Genomic DNA, 15,111 nt, shown 5'->3' with positions numbered 1-15,111 from the left:
GGGCCGCACGCGGGAGAAACCGGTTATAAAAATTAACCATGCCCAAAAACTCCTGCAGCGCCTTAACTGAGGCCGGGCGGGGGAAGTCCACCACTGCCTTCACCTTGGCGGGCAAGGGGACCGCGCCCTGTGCTGAAATCCGGTGGCCTAAGAAATCAATCTCAGCCAGACCAAATTGACATTTCGCTGGGTTAACGATCAGACCATGCGAATCAAGACGCTTGAAAACCTCTGTTAAGTGCGACAGATGTTCCTCTGGTGAAGGACTGGCCACCAGAATATCGTCAAGATATACAAACACAAAGTCGAGGTTGCGCAACACAGAGTCCATCAATCTTTGAAAAGTCTGTGCTGCCCCCTTCAGTCCAAAAGGCATGCGCAAGAATTCAAAAAGACCGAACGGGGTTATCACCGCGGTTTTGGGCACATCTTCCGCCTGCACAGGCACCTGGTGGTAACCACGGACCAAGTCCACTTTTGAAAAAATGGTGGTGCCCGCCAAACGGGTGGAAAAGTCTTGAATGTGTGGAATGGGGTAACGGTCATGCGTAGTCACATTGTTAAGGCGACGAAAATCACCACAAGGCCGCCAGGAACCATCCCTTTTAGGCACCATGTGTAAAGGCGAGGCCCACGGACTGTTAGAACGCCTCACAATCCCCAAACGCTCCATTGTAGCAAACTCCCCTTTTGCTATCGCTAATTTGGCCGCGTCGAGGCGACGCGCGCGAGCAAAAACTGGCGGGCCGACCGTGGGTATGAAATGCTCCACCCCGTGTTTAGTGCATGCGGTGGAAAAGGCTGGAGTCGTTAGGGAGGGAAAGACTGTCAGCAGGCGCTGATAAATGTCACCCGATGCCAAATAATTCGCATGCGTTAATATTGCCTTTATTAGTCCCACAATGGGGAAATTCGAGATTCGAACCCAGGCCTCCTGGGGAGACTGGGTCCTGAACGCGGCGCCTTAGACCACTCGGCCATCCTGGCCCGAGTCCCCCCGCCTCACACGGAAAAGTAGCAAAAGAAACAGCGTCAATCAAACGGCGGTTTGCGACATCAACGAGCAGTCCATGTGCACACAGAAAATCCGCGCCGATAATGGGAACCGTGATTGCGGCAACAAGAAAGTTCCACTGGGAATCACGTCCATGGAAGCACAGAGTCACCGACCTGGAACCAAAGCTGATGATGGGCGAGCCGTTAGCCGCACACAGGGGTGGTCCGCAAACGCCGCCCGCCTTGTCCACGGCGGAGGGTGTAAGCAGGCTGACTTGCGACCCGCAGTCCACCAGGAAACGTCTTCCAGAGGACGAGTCTGTAAGGAAAAGCAGCTCGCTCTCTTTGCCGGCGCCCACAGCCACTACTGAACGCCGGCGTTGGAGTTTCCCGGAGCTTCGTAGGTGCAGAGGGGAACACAACGCCGAGCCCTGGCGCCAAACCGCTGATGGAAGAAGCAGAGAACCTTCCCACGACGCTTTCGAACGACCACTGCGGCCACCGTTGACGGATCCACGTCTGGTGTCGTCCCAAGGGTGGAATCGGCCGCCACACTTTGCACGGCGAACCGTCTCGTAGCCAGCAGAACTCGATCCGCTTCCTCAGCCAAACCTCGATGATCGCCGGTCGCCAGACAAGCGGAGTTAGCCAACACTGCGCGCACCGGAGATGGTAGCTGTCGCAGGAAAATGTGCGGGAAAATAAAACCGCCCTCATCCGAACCCAAGAGCGACAGCATATTGTCCATGAGATCCACCGCCGTGCCATCGCCCAAACCGGGCAGGGAAAGGAGCCTATCTGCCCTCTCTGAGTCCGACAAGCAGAACCTCCTCAGCAGAAGCTGTTTGAGCGCGTCGTATTTCCCGCCATGTGGAGGTGCTCGCAATAGCTGCATAACACGACGTGTAGTCAGTTGGTCGAGGGACGCCACGACCATGTAGTACTTCGGGTCATCGGAGGTGATTCCACGAAGGTGGAAAAGCGCTTCCACATGCTGGAACCACGAAGCCGGATCGCTCTGCCAGAACTCCGGTAGCCTGACGGTAGCGGTGACGGCTACAAGATGAGGGAGTTGGGGCGGCATTGCCGAGGAAGACACCTCTTCATCTACGACTTGAAACATACTCAGCGTCGGGGTCACCAATGTGGCAGTTGAAATGAGCACACACGACTGACTGTGAACACGTCTTTATTCCAAGACTGCCAACAACAGAATAACGCACAATCACAAATTCGCGCCAACAAACATTCACATGAATACGCCCCCAAATGGGATGCCTGCTGGGTGAGAGGCATGGTCCTAATGTCCGCCACAACATCATCTTTTCGTGTCAGCGTTTTTAGAGTCCACCTTCCGCCTTCCAGCTTCGGCTGGAAGGCGACCGTGACACCGGGTGAGCTGGGGATTGAGTCCGGGTGAGCTGGCATCAACTAACGCTAGCAGCTGAGCTAGCTCGCGCGAACAGCTGCTCAGGCTAGCGCCTTGTAGTGCGGCGCGCCTTGTATATGCATTAAATACTAGTATATGCATTAAATACGGAAATAGCACCCTCACCAGGTGTTGCGCCCTTTGATGCGGCTATGGCCGTACAAATACGGTATTCATTTTATCTTCATTACTTGTCCATTTTTTTTTTTTAAGAACACAGACACTTTGAACCCATCTTGGAATAAAACAGCACAAAAAATGACTGAACAGAGCCAGAACAGAATAATTGGGATCAAATTGATCATTCGAATGTACCTGATGCTGTATGTAATACTCGATACACTTTTGTTATTCCACCCAGATGAAATTATAAAAGAAAAGTATTCTAAATCTCAATGTATACATACAATAGTGATGGAAAAGCAACGCTCCTCCTGGCATGATTCAATTCTATATGGGAAGGCGGACCTTTCTTGGGAACTCACGAGGCAGAGATGGGCGACATTCAGTCTAACCATATGTCCACCATACATCTGGAGGACATCGCATTTTATAACGCCAATGCCACACTCCTCTGTGACGTCTCCACTGGCCAACCGCACCCCAGGGTTCCTGCTGGCTGGAGGCGCCATTTTTACCACACGGGTTTCAAAGCTTCCACTAAGCTGTTGGGGGCTACATCTAGAATATGAATCAGAATGGCCTGTATTGACATTGTACTCCGTGTCCAACGAGACTCCCTCCTGGATGCGTTAGTCCCCTGGGCTGCTGCCTCTCATCATGCTGTGTCTCACCCACCCTCTGTGATCTCCATTTCTGCACCTGCTCCGGACCCACCACTGGCCCCTGACATGCCTCCTGATAAGTGCAGCCTTTTTGGCTGTTTATGCCACCCTGTGCAATACAATACAATACCATACAACTTTATTGATATAGCACATTGCTGGTACTGTAACAAAGACCTTTCCATCCGGTGTAATACAAATTAGTGCAAAATTAGAATGTCGCGTAACATGTGGTTTGCGTTGACAGTTTTTCTTGACATTGTTTATGATTACCTGATTAGTTAGGGACTTTGAATGAAGTCTGAAGTGGTTTTGTGGTGAACCACATGGGATAGACATTCTCCGGGGACCTGTATCTTTTAGGAAGGGGTGGGAGTGTGATGCTTCTTGGATCAGAGGGACAATATCGATCAAAGGGTTGAAGGGCAGTGGCTTTTTTGCTAGCTCTGTGAGCTCAGCTTTGTGTGGAGACTAAAATAAACACAACTTCAACTCGTCATATATTGCATCTTCACATTATCAAAAATGAAATATTCTAAGAGCACGTATTTTGCACGTATACATGTATTTTGTCCTTATTTAAAATTACATTTTAGTCATACATCTGGTAGAAAGTGCATGGTCCAATGTGGCTCCCCAGTAGCACTGATGAAAAATTGTGGCATTCTTCAGCATTTAAGTTGCCCATCTTGGTAGTAGATAGAACCAACATGGAATCCCCCCTTTTTGGGGCCCCTAAACACACTGGACCTGTACTGCTACGTTTAAGTGTGCCATGGAAAATCTTTGAAAGACATACTTCGGAGCCAAAACATTGTATTGCTTGAGTTCACAAGAACCCTGATTGGTACTGGGAAATTCAGGACAAGTCCCCAAGTGGAGATCATCATGGAGTTTCTTTTAAACGTCATGAAGACCGCGTGTTCCATGCAGAATCTAACGGGAATGAAGGGAGCCACTTGCATTGGATGGCGAACAAGTCCGCCGTGTTCCCTCGCACAAAGGCACAAATTCAAACGGTCCTTTCTACCTGTGCCCGTTGACAAAAAAAAAAACAACCTCTACCCGTGCACCCAGTTAGACTCACACCTGGCATGAAAAAGGGCCCACAGGGTGTGAGTGTGTATGCATCCGTGTGAGTTTGTGATGCTTGTCCATTCTTAGATGGATTACCTTTTTGGAAGAACATAATACATGATACATGTAATTGTTATTAGTAACATCAGCAGTGAAAGTCACTAGCAGTTGGGTTATTGACTGACCCCAAGGTGATGAGGAAAAGCCGCTGATCTTGGAAAAGTAGGAAGAGAAAGATGTGGCGGAATTATTGGGGGAAAAAAAGGAGAAGGAAGAGAATGGAGCAGGAATAACCAGATGGGTCGAGATGTATGTCAGGGTCACACACTGTGGACTGTTGTGTTATACATTGTATTGCAAAAAATGTCACCAGTCATTGGTTGATAATCGGCGCTGCGACATGTGGCACAAAAACAAAAAATGTCCAGCCTTTGGCTTTGCACAACTCAAATTCCCGGACTGAATTTCTGGCCCAGTATGTCCCTGCACAAGTGCGTTGCTCCATGTTAACATGCATGCAAGCAGCCCAGCAAAGCTTTTTGGGCTGGTCATCTTATCATCTTGTCGGTTCAATTATGGGAAAAACTTAAAAATCTGTGATTCGCAATTTTGCTTTCCACTGTGTTTTTATGAGGTGCTAAATGTAAATTTTGACTTGCCAACTGCACTGCAAAACCACCTTTTCCAAGCCTAGAAAATACACCTCAACATTGTGTACAACATGCAGGCCATTCTTTTTATCTTTGTTTTTGAGGGTGTCTCCAAAAGTTGCTATCATGTATGACAAAAAGCAGAAAATTTTCATTTAGAGGTGTAATTACTGTATCTTACAATTGGTCTGTATAGAATAACACATTAAACAATCAGTCACAAACAGTGCATGACATTTCCTTTTTTTTTTTTTGCTCCGTCGTCATGGTGACTAGCGGTTTCCAAGAGCAACTAGCTACTCTGCATGTTACAATTTTCTTGTTGAATCATTGCGACCAACTTCCGCATTCTGTACCACAGGTTGGCTCAGGTGACTGATGGAGCCCTAAGGCAGGAGACCGGGTATTCAGGGGTACACCGGATGGAGAAATTTCTTAAAGCAAATAGATCCAGAAGATCATATAGTGCCTATTTATTGTTAAATATATGAAAGTAGACAATTCGTTCCGTTTGCCTTCTTGTCTTTTTATGATAAGCAATTTATGGTAGTGTATCCTTGCTTTTTGCAAGCATTGTTGATTTGTCTCGTTTTCCTGGTTTTGTAACAGCCTCCATTGATGTACTTTTTCGGTCTCATGTATTTCTTTGTTAAAAAAACATTTTTGTTCAATTCTATTTGACTTTTTAGAGTCTGATTCTGATCTGAAACCATACCGCAAAATTAACAAAATGCCATTTTCAGGAACTGAAAGTAAAATGACATCCATGTCTCAAGAGTAAATTTATAGATGAGCTCTAAGACGCTGCAACTTTTATTTGCATTCGCCACCTAACTGGTGACCAATCTAGGGTGCATCCCGCCTCTTGCCCAAAAGTCAGCCAGGATATGCTCCAGGTGCCCATGAGCCTCATGTGGATGAACGTTAGGCTATAGGATATGAGTGGATTGATTAAACCACTACAATCGCTTAATGAAACGATCACGCAGTAGTTTTCTCTTCCTCATTTTCGTTTCCTTTGTCTGCACTGCAAACTTCTCATTAACATTGTCTACTCGGTAACGGACAGAACTTCTCAAATCTAAAATTCTTAGAAAAATTTGAGGAACATGCTACATTTGAACATTTTCAATGTCTTCATTTCTTATTCAGAAGCGCATCACTAACGTCTTATGTATCAATCATGAGTTGTTGTTTTTTAATTGAACCTTTTGTTGGGACAATAAAAATAATAAGGAATATGTAATGCATTTTTAGCAGTTCAGAATGTATGAAGTAAGAGAATTTAACATGTATCTTAAATAAAGATGAAAAGGAGAATACAGAAAAGTTACGTTTTTATCATTTGAATAAAAACCTAAATATAAAGTTGAACTACCGTGTGTGTGTTTTTTAAATGGAATAAATGAGAATTCAGCAGGCGAGAATTGTAATTTATTGAGAATTAATCACATTTGTAAATAACATCTGTCAGCAGTATCATACAAAACCAGGTCAGATTGTCCTTTGAATTTAGTATAAATGAATAATTCAAAGAGTTCTTCATGCTTTTCTCACGCATTAAGCCAAACCCACCAATCATTGCAGCGGTTAACACGTCACATTGAAAACGGTTATCGGTTTCCAGAATGTTTGCTGTATTTTTTTTTTCCTTCAAAAATATGATATCTCCTTCATTTTAGATCTGTGTTCTCCAAGATGGTGTTAAAAACAGAATGTCAATGTTGCATTAAGACCACACAATAAAAAAATTAGCCTGTGAAGTATGGGTCCGCGATATAGACGAGTGGTGTCTAAACTACAGCTCAGGGGCCATTTGCGGCCCGTGGCATATACTAAAATGAACATTTCACGGAGGGCTCGTGCAGGTTTCTTCATCTGCCAGGATCTTGTCAGCACCAGAAGTCTACCACAAGACCATTCGCATGATTTTTGAGCACATACCTGGAGTAAAGGCAATGAGGGATGACATCATTGTTTGAGACGCAACTCGATTAGAAGAAAAGACTTGGACAAGAGCTGGACAAAACAGGAAGGAGGTGAGGTGAACCTGAAATTAAATAAAGACAAATGTGAGTTACTGAGTCACTTAGCGGTACCTTTGGCCTGACCTGAGAAAAACTTCAGCAATCAACAAAATGGAAAAAACAAGCAACAAAGATCAGGTCAGACAGTTCCTAGAGATGGTCAGCAATAGCACCAAGTTCATCACTCAACTGTCAAGACAGTCAGCAGCTCTCACGATTCTCCTTGAACAAACGAATGAACGGCTATGGTCCCACGAGCTGGGACAATGTTTAAAAAAAAACTGAAAGAGACTGTGACACAGTAGCCTGAGTGAAAATTCTACAACCCAGAGAAGAGCGCCGGGATTTCGGCAATTACATCACAGTACGACCTGGGAGCAGTGCTGGTGCAGCAACATGACAAGCAGTGGTCAGCTGTCCTCTATGCATCCAGAGCCTTGACAAGTACTGATTCCAGGTTTGTTTGAGCGTTTCTATCAATACATCTATGGCCAGAGGTCAGAAGTGTAAATCATAAACCCTTGCTGTCCATCATGAACAAACCTTTTAATGACTGTCTAGTAGGGATACAGCATGTGCTCATCAGCCTTCAATAATATGGCATGCATAGGATATACACACCAGTAATATACATGTACGTCCTGGACAGCTTGTCTCAAGAAGTGGACAAAGAGCTGGTGAAAAAAGCATACGTGGATATGGTTGGGAATCAGAGATGGCCACTTGACCCTATTTTGCCTGTCCGTCTTCCATCCTCCATTCCGGGCACCTTTCCATCATCGTCCCTTCATCCTTATTCATAAAGAAGATCAGTCGGAACTTTGACTTTGTCAGGTTATCACCTTCAAATGTAAGTGTGTAGATTCAGCGTTTGAACAGTATTCAATGGGCGTTAATTGCAGTAACGGAGATAAGTCATGTCAACCGCAACAATGATTTCAGAAACAGGCGGCCACATGCTGTAAAGGCCAACTTCAAAATAAAATCTCACAAAGGCTATTGCTATGTATTATGTGGATGGATTTTATTGTGAAGTTGGGCTTCGCATTACCATATTAATAACGAGTGTTTTTGCAGCAGGCTTGTCTTTCTGTCGGCACTAAAAAAATCCTTGAGTATTCTTTAAATCAAGGCACACTAATTACTCGACAACTCAATTAAACCCGATGCAGCTGTACCCACAATATAACAGTCCCGAGTCTTCAAACATAAAAAACTATTCCAGTTTCAGTAGGTCAAAAAAAACCAGATGTTTGGCGTGTGACATTCTTGAGAGCGTAACTAGGCCAATGTTGGTAGTTTTGAAACTTCCTCGTTATCGCTCCAGTTTTGTGCATATGTTCATACACTTGTTCTGTGGCATCTTACATTGGCACCTTTCAGTAGGGCGCTGCTAATTTAATTTCATAAAAATCTGCCTTTACGTTTATTTTAATATCCACCTCATCCCTCAGTTTTTGTGTTGCTCGTTCATGCACGTTATCATTGTTCTGCGGCATCTGTTGCGTTACCATAACTGACCATATGAAATACATAAAAATACACAGTGGATTTGCATATTGCTGCCATGTAATTTTGAAAGGGGCCCAAAGACTCCGTAAGAACGCTCAACATCTGAACAGCCTTCAGCTGATGAATGCATGACCATGACAAAACAACTGGCAAACCAGACAGTTGTCAAAGTGTCAAAATCAAGCCAACATTTTCGAAGAGAGAGATGCTACACTCCCATACCAGGTTTTGGATCTTGTTGAATATGTAATGTCTTGCGTGTTATGATACTGAAAAGGAATTCCATACTTAAAGGAAAATTCTTAACCTTCATAACGATAAGTCATTCTTTTGACCATAAATGTTATTACAATGGGTTTTCATGTTGACCTGAATGTATTTACAATCGAGGATGGTTAGTTCACTATTCTTGATGTGTCTGAACTAATTTTATTATTAGCATCATGATGGGCAATTATCATATGATGATGAAGAAAAAAAAACGTACATTTTGGCCTACCGCAGTTTCATACGGTCTGAAACTTATGTCCATCCATCCATTATCTGTACCACTTGTCCTCACAAGGGCCATGGGGGGTGCTGGAGCCTATCCCAGTTTTGTTGCTGAATCACATCACACATTCACAATTGAATGTGTGGATGCACATAAACACTTTTGCCTTTAAAAATCAACACCATAGGTGTTGAAACAATTTGTAGTGTCGGCTGTGCTGAAATACGTCCTCTCAAACTAAATAAGCGTGTGGCAATCAGTTCCTAACTGCACGAAAAAGCTGAAATAGTATGACCAAAAACTTGAACCCCGTGATGGCGGTGGATGGGATGGGTGTGTTACTGTACAAACGCAGCCACCTCAGGAAAGAACATTTTACACATCCACCAAGCATCTCTTCAACAGACATTACATGGTTTCCACCTTTTAAGACTGCGGGGGCCATCAATGTTATCATGAGTTTTCATTCAAGCGTTCATTCAAAAGTTCAAGGCAATTAAGAACATTGTGTAATTCAAAACGTGAAGTATGTCAGTCTCAGAATAGCCATTGACCAAGCAGTACCGGTATGCTTCTCATAATTGACAATGCTTCTTTCTGGTTCCTTTTTTCGTCTGTAATATAGGAAGCTTCATTTTATTCTCTGTAAGGCTCTAAGGAGAATTGTGTGCCCTTCTCAGTAGCTCAAAGCAGAAGGAAAGAGGTAGTGTGCTGCGGTGAAAACCACAGCTACTTTCTTTAAAGGCCACTGGAAAAAGGGCGGCAATATCAGCTGCATAAAAGGGAACGCCAGTGCAGGTCACCCACACCACAACATTGAAAAGATCAGAAGCACAGCTGCTACTATGAGGACACTTGGCCTTCTCACATTCTTCATGCTGCTGTTCTTTGTGTCTGCAGGTCAGTTGCGATTTTCTTCTCATCTAAATGAATTTAACAGTGAGGGATATGATTTCATGTGTGCACGTGGTTGCAGGGTTATTCAGCCAGCAGTACTTGTTGAAGGTTGGATGTTGTAAAAAGTTCTCAGCAAGGCATGAATTCTCTCTGGAACTGGTGAAACACATGGCGAGGACACCAAACGGGTGCAAACGCAATGCAATTGTGTAAGTATCGGACATTTTTTTGAAGTGGACACTTCATCACATGATCATTGGCAAGTTCTCAATGAACATATTGACAAAATGTAAAGTATATTCACAACATTCGATCACCAATCAGATGAGGCACCAATAGGATTGTGGTTTTGACACTTTTCTACTGGACGTTTTCTTATGGTGATGACTTGAGACATATTTTGCTTAACAGCAACATAACAGACTTGGATTTTTATACATTATTTTGGTATCCGGAGAGTTTATAAAGAAAATAGCATCTCCCTCACTGTCACTGCTAACTGAGATCACCACTTCAGTTGTATACAACAACAAATGCGTCGTTTCATCGAAAGAAGTCTTAGGGGATGAGTGGTCTTGAGGGGAGCTTTACAGAAATCCACCCATCCCTTATCCAAGCCACTTCTCCTCACGAGGGTCGCAGGCATGCTGGAGCCTATCCCAGCTATCTTCGGGCAGTAGGCAGGGTACACCCTGGACTGGTCGCCAGCCAATCACAGTGCACACAAAGACAACCATTTGCACTCACACTCACACTCACACCTAGGGGCAATTTAGAGCGTTCAATAAACCTACCATGCATGTTTTTGGCACATGGGAAGAAACGGGAGTACCCGCAGAAAAACCACTTAGGCACGGAAATAACATGCAAACTCCACACAGGAAGACCGGAATGGAACCCACAACCTCTGCACTGTTAGGCTGATGTGCTAAGCAGTCATCCACCGTACAGTTCTGTATAGAAATCATTCGGAGGATGTCAGGTCCGCTTTCCAGCCTCGGCTGGAAAGCGGTGGAGAGTGGACCCTTAAGCGCAGACTCAGGAGGTAGGATTGACAGGGTGTTTATTGGAGACCGTCAAGCAATACACAATAATCACTATAGTGTCGATATCTATGAATTTGTTAACCGCAAGGGTTCTATGATTACAACCGCCGGGAGGGCGAAACGAAAAACGCTGGGAGACCGAGTCACTCCAGGAAACAAATAACGAGTTAACCGAAAACGCTTGCAACGCAAGGTACCGAAAAACAATGCTTACCACGAAAGGGTGAAGACAAAATCCAATTGAAACGAGAAACTTCAAGCGAGCCGTAAATAGCTGAGAGAAAACAAAAACACAAATACGCCAACAACAGAACGAGATCCAATCACGAGACAAACAATCTATGAACAAGAACATGAACATGAACATGAACATGAACATGAACATGAACATGAACATGAACATGAACATGAACATGAACATGAACATGAACATGAACATGAACATGAACATGAACATGAACATGAACATGAGCAACGCAGGATAATAATCCGACGCGGGTATGTCCGCGTCGGCTGCTTAAATAGTTCAGTCATTAGCGTCTTAATGACGCGCAGCTGTGGTGATCGGAAGCGCGCCCCGCTCGTGGCCGCTTCCCGGAGCGGAGCCGCCGGGCCACGCCCACTTGCTGGGGACGCAACAGACGGATCGTGACAGAGGAAAAAATACTAATAATTTTATGTGTGCTGAATTCAATTATGTTAAAGGCAAAATGTATCAATTTTCAGTTTCTGTATTAATACAAAAAAAGGTCGTACAAATAAGAGGTTAAAACATTTACAAGTACAAGTTCAGTGATTGGAGCGGCACGGTGGCCGACTGGTTAGCACGATGGCCTCACAGTGAGAGACAGCATCGGGCGTGGGTTCGATCCCGGCTCCGGCCATCCTGTTTGGAGTTTGCTTGTTCTCCCCGTGCTTGCGTGGTTTTCCTCCCGGTACTCCGGTTTCCTCCCACATTCCAAAAACATGCATGGCAGGCCGATTGAACACTCTAAATTGCCCCTAGCTATGCGTGTGAGTGCGGATGGTTGTTCGTCTCTGTGTGCCCTGCAATTGGCTGGCAACCAGTTCAGGGTGTCCCCCGCCTGCTGCCCGAAGATAGCTGGGATAGGCTCCAGCACCCCTGCGACCCTAGTGAGGAGAAGCGGTACAGAAGATGGATGGATGGAAGTTCAGTGATTGATGATTTGGGTGTCAGTGCCCACTGTGATGGCTTTATTATTTCTGTGAAGGGTTTTAAAACTTACTTTGATATGTGCAGAGTTGTACATTCAGTAGACATTAAAAATCCAGACAATAACTACTCTGATGTTACAACACAGACACACCTTCTTAATATTCTCATAAGCTCTAGAAATAATTGCCTTTGTTAACAATGAAAGTCATTGTTGTTTAACAATTTACATAGTGTATGTTTAAGGCCTATTCATTGTATTGACAAGAGTGGATCAGAATTCAATTACATTTCATGCGTGCATGTGGAATTAATAAGGCTGCTTGCGTAACATAATGAGCCTATTTGTTGTTTCAGAGTGACAATGCGGAAAGAAAATAAGAGGGTTTGCCTCAAAGGCGGGAGTGAGTGGGCACAAAACCTGTTGAGAGAATTTGAGAGCATTTCTGCCAACAAGACATCTCTACTTGCCCCTTTCAGTCAGACCAGCAATGGAATCTAGGTGAAATTGGGATGAGGAAAAAATTCCTGCATGTAAAATAATGGCTTGCCTATTATTCCGTTATCTGAGGTTTTTGTTTGTTTGTGTGTGTGTTTTATTTTGTTTGTTTGTGTTTTTTTTGTTGTTATTTGCTTGTGTTTTTTAACTACACAGCTTTGACAGTATGTTATGGATTTTTTTTTGGTATTTCGGACATTAAAGTCACAATGTTGTAAATTGTGTGTATATTACGTGTTGTTAATAGTTTTGTAGTTAATGTTTTAATTATTATAAATTCCTGGACACCCAAATTCCAAAATCTTGGTAGTTATTTTTAGTTTCAAACATAGATACAAATCAATGGTAATGTTGTTCAGGAACAGAAAATTCAGATCTGACTTTGGCACAAAATAAAATCGAAAATGTATTTCGTGTTCTAGAATCAGATTCTGTTAAAATATATCAAAATAATGGGAAGCAAAACAACCTGTGATCCAAATCATACTATATCAAAGAACAAAAGTGTGAGACTGTGCCATGACTTAGAAATGAATATCTGCTTATCAGTGGCGGTTGAGCATGAAAGAAATTCTTCAATGTTTTCAATGTGATCTGGTTACATTTGACCTGTTCCAATGGAAAGCCCCCCCACTTGAGGCAGAGCATAAACCTTTTCTAAAAATATTTTTTGGGGATTATATTTTTACATATTACTTTGAGGTCGGCAACTAAAGAGATATTTGAACCCGTTTCATAAATGAAACCATGGGGGCCAAAAATCCTTTATTTTATTTGTAAAATAATCCAAAGTAATGGTTTAGAATTAATCTATTGAGTTCTGGCTTTATACAACTCCAAGGATCAAGTGAACGAAGAATATTCTCAAATCTCTTCTCAAGATGGTCTTTGTATATGTTCTGTAAATATTGTCTATGGTTATGCAGCATAGTGTATGGTAGCATCAAATATATAGAGCAGAGTACATGTTGTCTGGAGGGTCTTGATATTAACTGGCCGCCCGCCTTAGGTCTGAGATTCCGGGGACGGGTCTGGATTAAGAGCATTATCAAACATGTAAGCAAATTCCAGGACTTTTTTATTCTTCAAAGGAGGCAGCCAGTTTGTTTCAGTCCATTTGCTTCATGTTCTTGACAGAACAGCAGGCTCTGCAGGTTGGAGCTAAAGAAGAAGTGGGAGAGAAAAAGAACAAAATGATTGCTGGATTTTACAATGTTTCTATTTTTTTCCCTGGTTGGAGTAAGAAAGGCTGCCAGCCTCACAGTTTGAATAAGATCTCTGAAACAGTCCATCTGCCTCCAAAAACTAATCACAGTTGAAAACAGCAAATGTTGTTCTGATGACAATTATTAAAAAAAAGCCACAAAGGATGAAAGTAGTCTTTAATGTTGATGAGAGTAAAAGATGATACAGTGTCTTCCTTCAGTTCATCATTTGCAAATGTGATGCATGGAAATGTTTTAAAAATGCATAAAAATCTTTACATCAGCAGTTTAAGGGTGACAAACATGCAGTTAATTTATCAGCATCCATTTCTGAAAATGAATATTAGCTGCAGCTGTGCGAGGTTCTTATCTGATCACATATCCAACATTCAATTCGGTAGTTTTTTTAAGGCCTCTGAGTCATCTTGTCAAATGCTTTGATTAGGTGACTGATTTAGGATAATGATTCATCCTGCCCATTGATTTACAATTAACCTTAAATGAAGACGTACAAAACAAATCTGTTTTTGGCAGTTTAAAATGTGAAAATATTCCCCGCAATTGCTCAAACAAAACTTTTTTTTTTTACTTAAAAATTAAGAGTTCTTATTTTTGATAGATTTTATTTCTTAACTCATTCACTACCAACCGAGTAAAAAAAAAAATGGATCTTTGACGTCTTTAGCCGTCAATGGCAGTGAATGAGTTAAATGTAACCTCTAACACCAGCAATATCACAAGAGTTCCAAAACATTGGCCGGACACAATGGGTTCTAAAATTTGACAGAGGGGCCGGACCAGGAGCAGATGGAGGGAGTGTTTTGGCAACCTCACGTCATCGGAGAAATAAGATACATTTGATTTGAAATGAAAGTGAACAAAGGCATTACAACAATATATATGTCTTTGAAAACCACAGTATTTAGAAAATAAAACATTAACAAGGTTTATTCATTTGATTTTTTTCAAGTTCAGCGGGCCGGATTATAAAGTTTAATGGGCCGCATGTGGCCCCCGGGCTGTAGTTTGCCCACACCAGCTATAAGTGGGGTTCAACTAAATGCAAACCATTGGTGATGTTCAAAAACAGAGAATCCAGATCTGACTTTGCCACAAAGCAAAATTTGAAAAGTCATTCACGTTCTGGAATCAGATTCAGTCAGCATGTACAGGAATGACGGGAAGAGAAACAGCTTGTGAACCAAATCCAACTACATCAAGTATCAAAAAAGTTGCACACTGTGCCAGTATAGAGGCTAATAAGGAGGCAGGTCAATAGAGGTCGCTATAAGTCACCAGCAGCCAGAAAATAAACTATGAA

The 15,111-nt window shown here is 43.0% G+C and overlaps 1 long non-coding RNA gene across 1 annotated transcript; it reads left to right on the top strand.

Annotated features, from left to right (window-relative positions):
• The first annotated feature begins 9,751 nt into the window (after positions 1–9,751).
• Positions 9,752–12,804, top strand: LOC148336741 (uncharacterized). Its single transcript, XR_015843223.1, has 3 exons — positions 9,752–9,869; positions 9,946–10,075; positions 12,444–12,804. It is a non-coding gene; the product is annotated as an uncharacterized LOC148336741 (long non-coding RNA).
• The last annotated feature ends 2,307 nt before the right edge of the window (positions 12,805–15,111 follow it).

Source organism: Idiotropiscis lumnitzeri, chromosome 5 (genome assembly GCF_059441095.1).
Source record: "Idiotropiscis lumnitzeri isolate Australia: NSW breed Sydney's pygmy pipehorse chromosome 5, RoL_Ilum_1.0, whole genome shotgun sequence".
Taxonomy (NCBI): Eukaryota; Metazoa; Chordata; class Actinopteri; order Syngnathiformes; family Syngnathidae; genus Idiotropiscis; species Idiotropiscis lumnitzeri.
Note: the sequence above shows the minus strand (reverse complement) of the source record. Positions and strands in the feature narration are given on the sequence as shown.